This window comes from Lithobates pipiens, unplaced genomic scaffold (genome assembly GCF_037356315.1).
Source record: "Lithobates pipiens isolate NorthernLeopardFrog02 unplaced genomic scaffold, aLitPip1_a1.2 Scaffold_8, whole genome shotgun sequence".
Classification (NCBI taxonomy): Eukaryota; Metazoa; Chordata; class Amphibia; order Anura; family Ranidae; genus Lithobates; species Lithobates pipiens.
In genome coordinates, this window is record NW_027507903.1 from 581,924,350 (window position 1) to 581,939,710 (window position 15,361).

The window sequence follows — 15,361 nt, forward strand, 5'->3', positions numbered from 1 at the left end:
AGCGTAAAGAGGAGGAGGTGTCTGTATTCCAGATCAGGAGAGCAGCCTAGGAATCCAAAGTTGGTCTTCCAAAAATACAGAAAGAGCATTGTCACTCTAGGACAAGAAGTGAGGAAAATGTCCCAAACCCACCAGTGGCACCACATAGAAAACACCTCCTGGAGCCTGCACACCAGTCAATAGTTCTGTTTAACATCGAAGGCAAGCCAAAGGTGCTCTGGTGTGTAAATCTCAGACCAGATTTCCCGGGAGAGTGAATGGCCATGCCCCCTACCTTATTAGTCTTACTATAGGTCCATTGCTGTGATAGGTCGAATTAATGGTCAACAGTGAGACTTCATAGGTGTGGGGGAAGTTCTCAAGCCAGAGCGGCCCAGGATTCGGTCCTCAAGTGTCCTTCTCTATCACCTACCTGCTGAATGGCCCTAATGTTTATCCTGGCATTTGAGTTTTCAGACAGGAAGGTTGCAAAAAATTAAGGGACAAAAGCCTACAAGGTTGTGAAGATACATGATCCAGAGCCATCATCTTTATTCTTCTTCAGTAACACATATACAGCCAGATGGAATTCCTGACCTGTAACATCTGCTCCAGGGCAGAAGCTCATTAGAGCTGCCCATTGACATGGCTGCTGCCCAATTTGCTTCCCCTGCCCCCATCCCTATTCCTCTTTTCGTTTAAATGCAAAAATCTGGCTGACATGGACATTTGTTGCTATGACTGGTCTACTCAAATCTAGTGCCTGAGGGCTGTCAGAAAGAAACCCACCATTCTACTGCCCTCAAAAGGCCCAATTCCACCCAAACCTCTTTTTTTTTATTTTTTATTGCCATCTGTAAGCAGGTTCCACTTTCAGGGCAGGAAGAAAATTTCCTCAAAACATAAAAACTGAAACACAATATTGGTAAGTTAGTAAAGCTGGCCATACAGTAGTAGGATTTCAATCCAAATTTTTAGTTTCAATACCGTTTCTTCGATTTTTTAATGGTTAGTGAAATCAAATTGACAATTATTTTCGACTATAGTGATGAGAACATTAGAAGAAACAGGATGGAAAATATTTCTTAGACGGTCAAATTTCTAACAGTCTACGTGGTTTTCATTTGGGAAATTACATTTTTTCCTAAAGAAAACGTTAAAAATAAGCAAAAGTTTGAAGTACTTTTGAAAATTTGTCCAGTCATTGAATGTACTGAAAAGTTCCATATGAATCTACTAGTACAGTGGTGTGAAAAAGTGTTTGCCCCCTTCCTCATTTCCTGTTCCTTTGCATGTTTGTCACACTTAAGTGTTTCGGAACATCAAACCAATTTAAACAATAGTCAAGGACAACGCAAGTAAACACAAAATGCAATTTGTAAATGAAGGTGTTTATTATTAAAGGTGAAAAAAATCCAAACCATCATGGCCCTGTGTGAAAAAGTGATTGCCCCCTAAACCTAATAACTGGTTGGGCCACCCTTGGCAGCAACAACTGCAACCAAGCGTTTGCGATAACGTGCAATGAGGCTTTTACAGCGTCCTGGAGGAATTTTGGCCCACTCATCTTTGCAGAATTGTCCTAATTCAGTTACATTAGAGGGTTTTCGAGCATGAACGGCCTTTTTAAGGTCATACCACAACATCTCAATAGGATTCAGTTTAGGACTTTGGCTAGGCCACTCCAAAGTCTTCATTTTGTTTTTCTTCAGCCATTCGGTGGTGGACTTGCTGGTGTGTTTAGGATCATTGTCCTGCTGCAGAACCCAAGTTCGTTTCAGCTTGAGTACACGAACAGATGGTCGGACATTCTCCTTCAGGATCTCTTGGTAGACAGCAGAATTCATAGTTCCTTTTATCACGGCAAGTCTTCCAGGTCCTGAAGCAGCAAAACAGCCCCAGACCATCACACTACCACCACCATATTTTACTGTTGGTATAATGTTCTTTTTCTGAAATGCAGTGTTCCTTCTACGCCAGATATACTTGGACACACACCTTCCAAAGAGTTCCCCTTTTGTCTCATCGGTCCACAGAATGTTGTCCCAAAAGTCTTGGGGATCATCAAGATGTGTTGTGGAGAAATTGAGACGAGCTTTGATGTTCTTTTTGCTCAGCAGTGGTTTTCTCCTTGGAACTCTGCCATGCAGGCCATTTTTGCCCAGTCTTTTCCTGATGGTGGAGGCATGAACGCTGACCTTAACTGAGGCAAGTGAGGCCTGCAGTTCCTTGGACGTTGTTGTGGGGTCTTTTGTGACCTCTTGGATGAGTCGTCGCTGCGCTCTTGGGGTAATTTTGGGCGGCCGGCCACTCCTGGGAAGGTTCACCACTGTTCCATGTCTTCGCCATTTGTGGATAATGGCTCTCACTGTGGTTCGCTGGATTCCCAAAGCTTTGGAAATGGCTTTATAACCCTTTCCAGACTGATAGATCTCAATTACTTTCTTTCTCAATTGTTCCTGAATTTCTTTGGGTCTCGGCATGATGTGTAGCTTTTAAGGATCTTCTGGTGGACCTTACTGTGTCAAGCAGCTCCTATTTAAGTGATGCCTTGATTGTGAACAGGTGTGGCAATAATCAGGCCTGGGTGTGGCTAGAGAAATTGAACTCAGGTGTGGACAACCACAGTTATAGTACGTTTTAACAAGGGGGGCAATCACTTTTTCACACAGGGCCATGATGGTTTGGATTTTTTTTCACCTTTAATAATAAACACCTTCATTTACAAATTGCATTTTGTGTTTACTTGTGTTGTCCTTGACTATTGTTTAAATTGGTTTGATGTTCCGAAACACTTAAGTGTGACAAACATGCAAAGGAACAGCAAATGAGGAAGGGGGCAAACACTTTTTCACACCACTGTATATGACAAGCTAAAGTAAGCCTAGGGACTTCTAACAATGTTTCATTGCTGTCTAATGCACTCCTATTTTGCTGATGCTAATTCTCATATAAGTGCCTTGAAAAAGTATTGATACCCCTTGAAATTTTCCACATTTTGTCATGTTACAACCAAAAACGTAAATTAATTTTATTGGGATTTTATGTGACAGACCAACACAAAGCGGCACATAAATGTGAAGTGAGAGAGTGACATTTTTGCCCATCCTTCTTTACAAAATAGCTCAAGCTCTCTCAGATTGGATGGAGAGCATCTGTGAACAGAAATTTTCAAGTCTTTCCACAGATTCTCAATTGGATTTAGGTCTGGACTTTGACTGCGCCATTCTAACACATGAATATGCTTTGATCTAAACCATTCCATTGTAGCTCTGGCTGTATGTTTAGGGTCGTTGTCCTGCTGGAAGGTGAACCTCCGCACCAGTCTCAAGCCGTTTTCACACTCTAACAGGTTTTCTTCTAAGATTACCCTGTATTTGGCTCCATCCATCTTCTGATCAAATCTGACCGGCTTCCATGTCCCTGCTGAAGAAAAGCATCCCCACAACATGATGCTGCCACCACCATGTTTTACAGTGGGATGGGGTGTTCAGGGCGATGTGCAGTATTCGTTTTCCGCCACACATAGCATTTTGCTTTTAGGCCAAAAAGCTCCATTTTGGTCTCATCTGATCAGAGGCACCTTCTTCCACATTTGATGTGTTCCCCAAACTACAAATGGGACTTCTTATGGCTTTCTTTCAACAATGGCTTTCTTCTTGCCACTCTTCCATAAAGGCCAGATTTGTAGAGGGCACGACTAATAGTTGTCCTGTGGACAGATTCTCCCACATGAGCTGTGGATCTCTGCAGTTCCTCCAGAGTTACCATGGGCCTCTTGGCTGCTTCTCTGATTAATGTTCTCTTTGCCCGGCCTGTCATTATAGGTGGACAGCGATATCTTGATAGGTTTGCAGTTGTGCCATACTCTTTCCATTTTTGGATGATGGATTGAACAGTGCTCCTTGAGATGTTAAAAGCTTGGGATATTTTTTTATAATCTAACTCTGCTTGAAACTTCTCCACAACTTTATTCCTGACTGCTCTTTGTTCACTAAGGTCCTCTAACAAACCTCTGAGGCCTTCACAGAACAGCTGTATTTATACTGAGATTAAATTACACACAGGTGGACTATTTACTAATTAGGTGACTTCTGAAGGCAATTGGTTCCACTAGATTTTAGTTAGGGGTATCAAAGTAAAGGGGACTGAATACAAATGCACGCCACACTTTTCAGATATTTATTTGTAAAAATAATTGAAAACCATTTTCCTTCCACTTCACAATTATGTGTCACTTTGAATTGGTCTTTCGCATAAAATCTCAATAAAATACATTTATGTTTTTACTTGTAACATGACAAAATGTTGACAATTTCAACGTGTATGAATGCTTTTTCAAGGCACTGTAGGTGTCACAAGGACCAGAAATTAAGAAAAAATCCCTGGAATGGTGGTTACAGACACATAAAACCAGACAGAATTGTTAATGTTCCCCAAGATATATATATAAAAAAATCTATAAAAACATAATCATAAAACATAATAATAGCCAAAATGTTTTAATATATATATATATATATATATATATATATATATTTTTTTTTTTTTTTTATATCTTGGGGAACATCAACAATTCTGTCTGGTTTTATGCGTCTGTAACCACCATTCCAGGGATTTTTTTCACCATTTCTGGTCCTTGTCACACCTACAGTGCCTTGAAAAAGTATTCATACACCTCGTTAAATGGAGTTTATCAGGATTAAAATATTGTAGCTTCCATTACTGACTTGTTTTTATATGTGCCCGTTCCAGGGCTGCCCTGGCTGTATACAATCTCAAGACATAAAATCTCAATAAAATACATTTATGTTTTTGGTTGTAACATGACAAAATGTTGACAATTTCAAGGTGTATACTTTTTCAAGGCACTGTAGGTGTCACAAGGTCCAAAAATGGTGGAAAAATCCCTGGAGTGGTTTATAGAATTTTTTTTTCTATCGTTGGGAACATTAACAATTCTGTCTGGTTTTATGTGTCTACAGTGCCTTGAAAATGTATTCATACACCTTGAAATTGTCCTCATTTTGTCATGTTACAACCAAAAACATGAATGTATTTTATTGAGATTTTATGTCTTGAGATTGTGATTTTACAGCCAGGGCAGCCCTGAAATGGGCACATATAAAAACAAGTCAGTAATGGAAGCTGTAATATTTGAATCCTAACTAACTCCCTTTAACAAGGTGTGTAGGTCAGCATCACTTTTTATTTACAAAAACTCTTTATCAGAGATAGTCAATTTATGAAGACCACAAATTATGAAGTATAGAGTGTCTCATTTTAGGAGGTAATGAAATATACAAGGCCTCAATTTATGAGGTTAAAAGGTATAGGCGGGCCTCAGTTTATGAGGTATTGGGCCTTAATTTTTGAGGTTATGAAGTATAGGGGGCCTTCATTTTTGAGGTTATGAAGTATAGGGGCCTAAATTTATGAGGTAATGAAGTATAAGGGGGTTCAGCTTACGAGGTTATGAAGAATAGGGGGGCCTCAGTTTATGAGGTTGTAAAGTATAACGGCTTAAAATTATGAGGTTACAATGTATAGTGGGCCAGGCCTCAATTTAGGAGGTTATGAGGTATAGGCGGCCTCAACCTATGAGGTTATGAGATACTAGGGGCCTTAACCTATGAGGCTATGAGATATAGAGGACCTCATCTCATAAGGTAATGAAATGTTGAGGGCCTCGACTTATGAGATTACGGCGTATAGGAGGCCTCACTTTATGAGATTATGAAGTATAGGGAGCCTCAGCTGATGAGGTTATAAGATATAAAGGGCCTCAACCTATGAGGTTATGAGATATAAGGTGGCCTCAAGTTATGAAGCTATATGGTACAAGGGGCCTCAACTTTCAAGATTATGACTATTATTAACTGTGGCCTGTGATATAGGGGTGGTTGGAGACCGGAGGCATGTTGTCGGAGACAGTCAGAGACTGAGAACATGTAACATGAGACTGGAAGAGATCATTGACATTACATGCCCTTTACCAATCCGTGATTCCACTCCCACTACTAACTTCTGGTGTCTGAGAGCTGCTCAACAAGTACCATATGGCTGCATAGAGCCCCAGGGCTGCAGGCTGGGCACCAGTACATTGTGTAGTCTTTAGATTGCTGCATTTTTAGACTGGTATCCATATTAGACACATATGACTTCAGGGTTAAAGTCAGACATTCTGGGTTCTCACCAGTACAGTCTAAGCATCTGTCTTCCTAGGCTTAGGCCTACATAGCCTGCCCATACCTTCAGGCCTGCACAAAGGCCACAGTGAGTAGTATCTGCACTAGTAACATTGTTTAATGGAAATATATACAGTACTATCATAGCTCCCAAATGTCCCTGATTTTGAGGGACTAACCCTAATTTAAAATTGGGAACTTCAAAAATGGAAAATTTGAAAATTCAGAAATTTTAAAATTTTAAAATTTATTTTTTTCCGAATTCTGAATGATCAAATTTCTGAATAAAGCAAAAAAACGAATGAAATGAAAACAAACAAATTTTTTGTCAGTGCACATGTCTACTGCTTCTTTCCTCCTTATTTGTTCCTCATTTTGGTCTGATCTATATAGATGTATATAAAAAGCACTTTTCCAGTACTAAACCTTTCATCTAATTTCTAAATTGCTGCATTTGTAAATTCCAAACGCCAATATAAAGGAATAGTAGTGGTAAAAAAAAAGCACTTGTGGGTTTACCAATCTTGTTTTTTTTGTACAATTCTCCTTTAAGGGGGCGTGGCAAGGGGTGTGTCCTATGCCTGCATACTTTTGCTGATAGGTGTCCCTCATTCCCATATCAAAAAGTTGGGAGGTATGTGTTTAGCACACGATGCTGAGTAGCTGGTTGTGGGGCAGAGTCAAGGGCGGTGATTGACAGGCTGTCGGCCATTCGTTCTTATAGGGGGTGTGGCCAGAGACGATGATTAGCACACGATGTTGGGTAGCTGGTTGAGGGGCAGAGTCAAGGACGGTGATTGACAGGCTGTTGGCCATACGTTTTTATAGGGGGTGTGGCCAGATGAGATGATCAGCACATGTTGTTGGGTAGCTGGTTGAGGGGCGCAGTCAAGGGCGGTGATTGACAGGCCGTTGGCCATGCTTTCTTATAGGGATGTGGCCAGATGCGATGATTAGCACATATTGTTGGGTAGCTGGTTGTGGGGCAGTGATTGACAGGCTGTTGGCCTTGTGTTCTTGTAGGGGCAAGGCCAGATGCTATGATTAGCACATGATGTTGGATAGCTGGTTGTGGGGCAGTCATTGACAGGCTGTTGGCCATGCGTTCTTGTAGGGGGCATGGCCAGATGCGATGATTAGCACACAATGATGGCATAGCTCCCAACTGTCCCAGATTTTGAGGGACTGTCCCTGATTTGGAGCAATGTCCCTCTGTCCCCCTTTCCTCCTCGCAAAAGTGTTTTCCAGTGCTAAACCTGTCATCTGATTTCTAAACTGCTGCCTTTGTAAATTCCAAACGCCAATATAAAGGAATAATAGTGGTAAAAAAAGCACTTGTGGGGTTTACCAATCTTTTTTTTCTACAATTCTCCTTTAAGGGGGCGTGGCAAGGGTGTGTCCTACACCTGCATACTTTTGCGGATAGGTGTCCCTCATTCCCATTTAAAAAAGTTGGGAGGTATGAGTAATATGGAATGTACTGCTGAGACTCTGCAGTAATAACATATAGTAGAAATATGTACAGTACTACGGCATGTGCTATGATGTGACAAATCAAAAGGAATTTTCCTGCTTGTGCCAGCTACAAATCCCATTTCTAAAAAGTCCTTATATAGCGCATAGAAGTCACATCATAAAAGACAACAATATATTATTTGTACATTAACTCAGACACCAACATTATCCAGATATGGGTGATTCTGAACAACATAACTGCATGCCAGATCTTATCCATACCAGTATATGTACTGTCAGGATACAAAAACACGTGAGTAAGAAATCACTGGGAGCAGAAAATATATCACTAGCTTTACAAATTACAAAACAAAATGACTGCTGAAATCTTCCCGTCATGATTGTAACTGATGGTCATGCATGCTGCAGCTCACAGCGGCCTAGGGATACATGTCGGAAAGTTTTATTTTTATTTTTACAGTAAATCCCACCCATCTGATAACCAAACAAATTAAATTTGTAGGTATCTAAATGCAGGTCCACATAAACGCTGGTGCAGGTCCACATAAACGCTTGACATGCAGGTCAAAGCAGCAGGTCCACATAAATGCTGTCCTCTGCAACTGTATATACTCTACATTTAGTTTACATGCAACTTAATCACTTCTACGGGAGGAGAGGGGACTGCATGGTGGAGGGGATTATAGGACTTGGAAAGGGGCATTCATAGAGGAGGAGTTATGAAGGATAGTGAAGTTTCGGTAAAGGAGGTCTTGAGGTGGGTATGTGCTGTATGGGGAGTTATAGAGGGGATATGAAGTTTGCAGCAGTGGGTACAGAATTGAAGTTTGGATGTCTTATCCCAAGCCTGGAGCAGTGGGTATGGGATTGAAGTTTAGGGGTCCTGGGTTGTATCCGAAGTCTGGAGCAGTGGGTAATGGGGTTAAAGCTCAGAGGTCCTGGGTCATAACCCAAGGCTGGAGAAGTGGGGTTGGAATGGATCCTAGGTAACATTCTGTATCTCAATCAGCAGGTAGAAAATTGAAGCTCAGGGGTCCTGGGCCATATTCCAAGGCTGGAGCAGTCTGTATCTGATTGGAACTCAATAGTTTCTGAGTCTTATTCTGAGTTTGGAGCAGTCAGTACGGTATGGAAGCTCAGGGGTCCTGGGTCATATCTCCATTCTGGAGCAGTGACTACAGGATTGAAGCTCATGGGTCCTGGGGTATATTCCAAGGCTGGAACAGTGGGTATCGAATTAAAGCTCAGGGGTCCTGGGTCATATCCCAAGCACAGTGGGTACAGGATTGAAGTTCAGAGTTCTTGGGTCATTTCCCAAGACTAGAGAAGAGTGTATTGAATTGAAGCTCAGGCGTCCTGGGTCATGTCCCAAGGCTGAAGATGTGGGTTTGGAATAGCAGCTTTGTAATCTTGGGTAATTTTCCAGGTCTAGAGCAATGGATATGGCAATGAAGCTCAGGGGTCCCACATCAGTGAGATTGAAGCTTAGAGATCCTGGATTATATTCCAAGTCTAAAGCAATGGGTACAGGATGGAAGCTCAAGGGTTTGGGGTATTATACCAAGTCTAGAGCAATGGGTATGGGATTGAGGTTTAGAGGTCCTGGGTCATATCCTGATTGTGTGTAAGGATTCACCAGTGCTCATGTCTATAGTTAGCCTAAACCATGTACTTATATGATATGCCCACTTCTTTTAATGCCATCATTTTAGGGTAAAGGTACGCCATTTTCAAACCCCTGCTTATACATTGATCATTTCAGGTATTACCATACCAAAAGTATAAGTCCATAAATACTATATCTGGAAGAATACTTTGCTGTAAAACTCTTCATTCTGTCTGATGCTGCAAATCCCAGGTGCATGCTCCATACAAATTCTGATCCTAATCTCCCAGAGACATATGAAAATTCTATATTTCCAAAAGAAGCAATCTGAATATCCACCAAGACCTATGCCAGGATCCAAAGCTGGCGTGAATCTGCTCATGCACAATTACGATCAGAAGAGCAGACTTTCACCGCCGTTGTTGCTGAGAGATCCTCGGATTTTTAATTTGTAATAACAAGCGACGGTTAAAAATATCCCCGAGTGTGAAAAAAGGCCTTCTGCAAGCCTTGCGGAAAATGAGGAGAGATTTCAGTTTTCTCCCTCCTGTGGCGGAAACGAGCCGAGGACCCCGCAGCAGCCGTTGTGTGTTTATTGTCATAAGGAGGACTCGCCCGGCCCAGTCTAAATAACTTTCATGCAGAGCCAGATCTAACCTCTGTGAAGTTTTAGGGGCCACTGAGAGCCTCGTTTTAGGTGGCCGCAAACAGCTCGCGGAATGCTGGAAGGCAGTTCAAAAGGAACGTATTGAGAGTTCTAGACATTCGCGTTCCATTCTGTTCAACAGACTGCGACAGTGTGGTTGTTCCACAACACAACACAAACATCGAACAACAATTTTCTAACTCTGTGGGCCGCAGAACCGGCTCAGCAATGGATAATGACAGCCTGCGCTCCTTGTATCTCAATGCATAGATAAAAGGGCGAACTTTATTCTTGGAGCTAATGCTTGGATCGGCAATCTTTGGTGTGTGCAGCTGTGCATCATTATTGGGCGAGTATACACGCCCGATTTGGCAGACGTCCCTTGGTTGTTGTCGGCATGATGACATCCTATATTCGATCAGACAGGTCAACACGAGGATTTATCTGAATGGCAATAATGTGATTGGAGTGTTTAAAGCGGATTTACACCCAAAATTGGAACTTCCTCTTTAAGCACTCCTCGCCCCCTTATATGCCATAATTAGCATGTAATTTTTTTTGGGGGGGGGGGGGGGTGGGTGACTAGTTTTGAGTGGGACTTCCTGTCCCACTTCCAACCACGGGCTGCCTAGGCGACTCCTCCTCTTCCCCTAGGCGGCTCCTCCCTCTCTGCAATCTTCTGGGACACATCACAGGTCCCAGAGGATTGCCTGTCCACTTGGAGAGCGCAGCCGGAAGCTGTCACGGCCGAGTACCCACAGTTTCAATGAAGGCGCTGCGGAGAGGAGGAGGAGCGAGGCTCCATGCGGTCAAATGGCTGGACCATGGGACAGGTGAGTGTATGTTTATTAAAAGTCAGGAGCTACACTTTTTGTAGCTGCTGACTTTTAATAAATGAAAAAAAAGCCTGGAACTCCGCTTTAAAGTTGAATTCCTGGCCCAAAAAACGTAGATACAAATATATTTCTCAATAGCCACAATAGAAAATAGTCCGCTTAGTGTGCACCAAATGCCTTAAAAACCCCAGATATTACCATGTAAAGGAAGCAGTGACATCATTACTGTGCTGTAAATAGCCTGTGCAGAGAGCAGAGCTGTGGGAGGGGCACAATAGACCCCACCCTCTACAGGCTGCCTGCAGAGAACAACAGGAGGGGGTGGAGACAAGACCAGTCCCCCTGCAAAAGGCGAGAGAGCAGCAGTGAGCGGTCTTTATTACAGGAAGCCCCTACACAGAGGGAAAGTCTTACACTGGATTACTGCACAGATCTGTAAGAAATACACAAAGTACACCGAGATTCAAGGAAAAATACATGACAAATGTAGTTGGACGATATTTGCCAATCCTAGAGTTCAGCTTTAATGTGAGGTCCCCCACTCAAAATATACATAAGCCTGTCCTGGGTCTGCTTTCATTTATAAACAATTCAAGTCTGCAGGTAAACCACTCCTTGCTCCTAGTGGCTGAGCGATGTGACAGGGCAGTAAGAAAAGGGTGAATGCTGCTAGCAATGCCAGGACAAGATCACCCAGTGCCCAGGGCAAAAATGGCAAATTGTGCCCCCCCCTTAATTATGTGCGAGCTTATGAAGAGGAGGGGGCAAGAGAGCACAGCCCGCACCTCCACCTGCCTCTTTCCAGCACTGGGCTTACAGAAGTAGTGATGCCGCTGTCACTACTCCTGTCAGCCTCATAGTAGGAGGAATTTGCGGTGCCCCCCCATCCCTACAAAACATGCTGCGCCCAGGGAAGCCATCCCTTCTGCCCACCCCTTGCCCTGGCCATGGCTGCTAGGGATGGGAGAAGTTACAGCAGACGTTCAGCTTTATAAAAAAAAAAAAATAGAAAGGAAAATAAAAAAACAGCAGAATAAAGAAATTCAGTTTTTGCTGAAGTACCCTCAACCTGGCTCTATCACTGGCACTAGATGTCAACCATCATTATTCAGCCCACTTCCTGTGAGCCCATGTTGACTTGCCCCCTAAAGGTATGTCATGGGCCTGGGATCAGAGTATTTTGGCACTGCAAGTAATATTTGATCTTGTGACATTGTTCACCGATATTCAGCCAAATACAGGGCTAGTGCAAGGATTTTTGAAACCCTTGGCGAAACCTCATTTTTCTGATCCCACCTGGCTCCACCCCCTTTTCCCTGCCCATGTATACCCTACATTTTTAATGAAGTGCCCATCAAATGCAGCCTCACCAGCACCCATCAAATGCAGCCTCACCAGCACCCATCAAATGCAGCCTCACCAGCACCCATCAAATGCAGCCTCACCAGCACCCATCAAATGCAGCCTCACCAGCGCCCATCAAATGCAGCCTACCAGTGCCCATCAATGAATGTTTTCTTGCTTTTATTTATTCGGGAGTCGGAACACAAGGCCAGTCCTCCGCCGCCACTGCGCCTCTGACACTATGTGCGAACGGATCGGTGGCTGCCTTCTGATACTGAGACTTAGTTGCTTGCTGCAAAGAGAAGAGAGTAGAAACGCCAGTGGCCGGGCATCCCCTAGGCAGCAGTACACCCTAAGCGGCTGCCTAGTTTGCCTAGTGGTAGCACCGGCCCTTGCAATATAGGACCAGCCTATGAAGCTGATTGAATGAGGAAAGGTTTGTAAATTAACAAAAAAAAAAAAAAATATATATATATATATATATATATATATATATATACTCTAATAACCATCATGTCAAGGAAGTAATCGATGTAGAGGTGCCTATACACACTACAATCCCTGTACAACCAAAATGATGTAATATGAGGACACGCCTACACAATCCAATCAATGGACCCTCACATTACACAGTAAATCTAAACATTGTACAATCAGATTGTTTAGCTTAAGGTTTCAATATCAACGTTGCGTTACCAAAAATCAGATTTCGGAAACTTGCTGACAGAACTTTCACTCTCTCTATCTAGAATCTTACACCTTATGCTGAGACTTCTAGTTCCACACCAGCTGGAGGGTGTGACGTTGGCCAACCCCACTGTATCTGATATCACTGTATAATTGCTGTACATCTGTACGCACACCCAAATGTGACCTGGACGCTTCCCAAGTTCCCTCCCAGCACTCTCCATCTCAAGCCATTGGCAGGGCGCTCCATAGCAGAATACACAAGATGTCCCTCTAAGTCGGCGTGTCCATGTAACCCCCGGCTGGGTGGGTCCGTCTGAGCCCAGCGCTGAAATCTGGAATTCATAATCCCTAATGCAGCTTTTCCCTAAATGAGAATTCCAGCTACACTCCTTCTACAGCCCCCTCCTGCCTGGCCGCCAATCAATTGTCAGCTCCTAGGCTACACTGGCTCACATAGGTAGCCTAGTCCCTGGACATGGCCAGAGAGAGACCATCTAAAGCCACATACCACCCAATATGTAAGTTATTGATCGCTGATCACCAGCAACCATATCCCAACAGCAGGAAAAACATCTCATCAACATTGACAATCATCTGATGGAAACAAGATTTCAGCCAAGTGCCATTTAAATGTTCAATTCCTTGGTTACCCAACAGCAGAAGCTGCCAGCCAAATGGAAATCTACCTTCTATATGGGCAATATAACATTACTAATTAGAAGGAATAAGAGTCTGATTTTTTTTTTTATAAAGTATATATACACAACGTATCAATATTAGGTATACACGGTACAAACACTTATGATGTTACTTAATGAGTCAATGCATCAGTTGTTCACTTGTATTAAGTATATAAAAACATATATATTAAAAAAAAATATTTATATATATATATATATAGAGAGAGAGAGAGAGAGAGAGAGATGTAAAGATATATACACACATAATAAAATACATTTTTAGCTTACTTAATAATTCAATGCATTACTCAGAATTTTTATAATGCTAAATATATAAATGTATATATATATATATATATATATATATATATATATATATGGAAAATATATATATTTATAAAATTCAATGCATTAACTATTGTATTGATAATAATAAGAAATTTTTATATATATATAAAATTCTTTATTATGATCAATAAGATAGTTGACAGACGGAAAAAAAAAAAAAATATATATATATATATATATATATATATATATATATATATATACATATATATACACACACACAAACACACACATAATAAAATAAATATATACACATTTATATATTATATTTAGCATTATACAAATTCTGACTATATATATATATATTTTTTTCCAAAATGTATTTATAATATTTTTAATACTGTGTGTATATAAATATATATATATATATACTTACTTAATGATTTAAAGATCAATGCATCAGCTGTATTATATAACTATGTATACGTACACATACACATATTTATGCACACAGATACATACTATGTATATCTATATATCTATATGCATACACACACACAGACAAGTACTATACAGCATTGTGGTAAGTGTGCAGGGTGTGCAGTAGAAGTTAGGAGGATTTAGTTATCAAACTTTTGACTGACTTGTAATCGATCAGCATCCCCCTAGTTGTCCTTATGATACAGATGTATCCTTAGATGTGGGCTGCGATCCTCCTCACCATATGAATGAGGAGTGAGGATGGGATGATGGCACAGTATGGGGTCCTATGATATTCCTATACACAGCTATGTAGTGGCAGGCTACAGGCACACACAGGGATCTTATTGCACATCTGGATCTGGTTAGCGGTTGTACAGAATATCCATCCAGTCCTGGGGTGTGGGGAGCAAGAAAAGCCACGCTGGCAGATATCACCCCCATCACCACCCCCCATAGGGACCAATGCCACCCCTCACCCCATAATCCAGAGCTCACTCCCCATCATTGGAAACTCACCCCAAAGTGTCAGCTCTGCATTCCAGCACAGTGTCTCGGTCTATCTCCTCTCTCAGCCTCTTCTAAAAGTCAGCCTCTAACCGAGACCCCCCCTCCACCAAACCCACCCCTCCCCCTCTTAAAGTCACAGAGCTGCCTGGACCGTATAGAAAAAAGAACATTATTCCTGGATAGAGGATCCCTATGGTGGGAAGGAGGGGGCTCTGTATACAATGTTATGTAATGATAGATTGGATGTGAGATGAGAGATGTGCAGAGCTCTTATCAGAGGACATGGTGTGATGAGGAGGAGGAGGAGAGGCTCTATGAGCCACAAGTCATATGATGTATGGATGATAGAGATACTAAACCACTGAAAACACCAACCACCACCCTACATCTCCCCACCAACCACCACCCTACATCTAACCCACCAACCACCACCCTACATCTCCCCACCAACCACCACCCTACATCTCCCCACCAATCACCACCCTACATCTCCCCACCAACCACCACCCTACATCTAACCCACCAACCACCACCCTACATCTCCCCACCAACCACCACCCTACATCTCCCCACCAACCACCACCCTACATCTTCCCACCAACCTGCATCTCCCCACCAACCACCACCCTACATCTTCC

At 42.2% G+C, this 15,361-nt stretch overlaps 1 protein-coding gene across 6 annotated transcripts in view; it reads right to left on the reverse strand.

Annotated features, from left to right (window-relative positions):
- Positions 1-14,825, reverse strand: part of KANK2 (KN motif and ankyrin repeat domains 2) — a 134,752-nt gene extending 119,927 nt beyond the window's left edge. For 4 of the 6 annotated variants that reach the window (XM_077470286.1, XM_077470290.1, XM_077470288.1 and 1 more), the window contains exon 1: positions 14,733-14,825. The gene's annotated coding sequence lies outside the window, so the exon portion shown is untranslated. Of the gene's footprint in view, positions 1-14,377; positions 14,606-14,732 lie in introns of those variants that run through there. The other 2 variants (XM_077470287.1, XM_077470291.1) reach the window with 1 other exon arrangement.
- Positions 14,826-15,361: the final 536 nt, after the last annotated feature.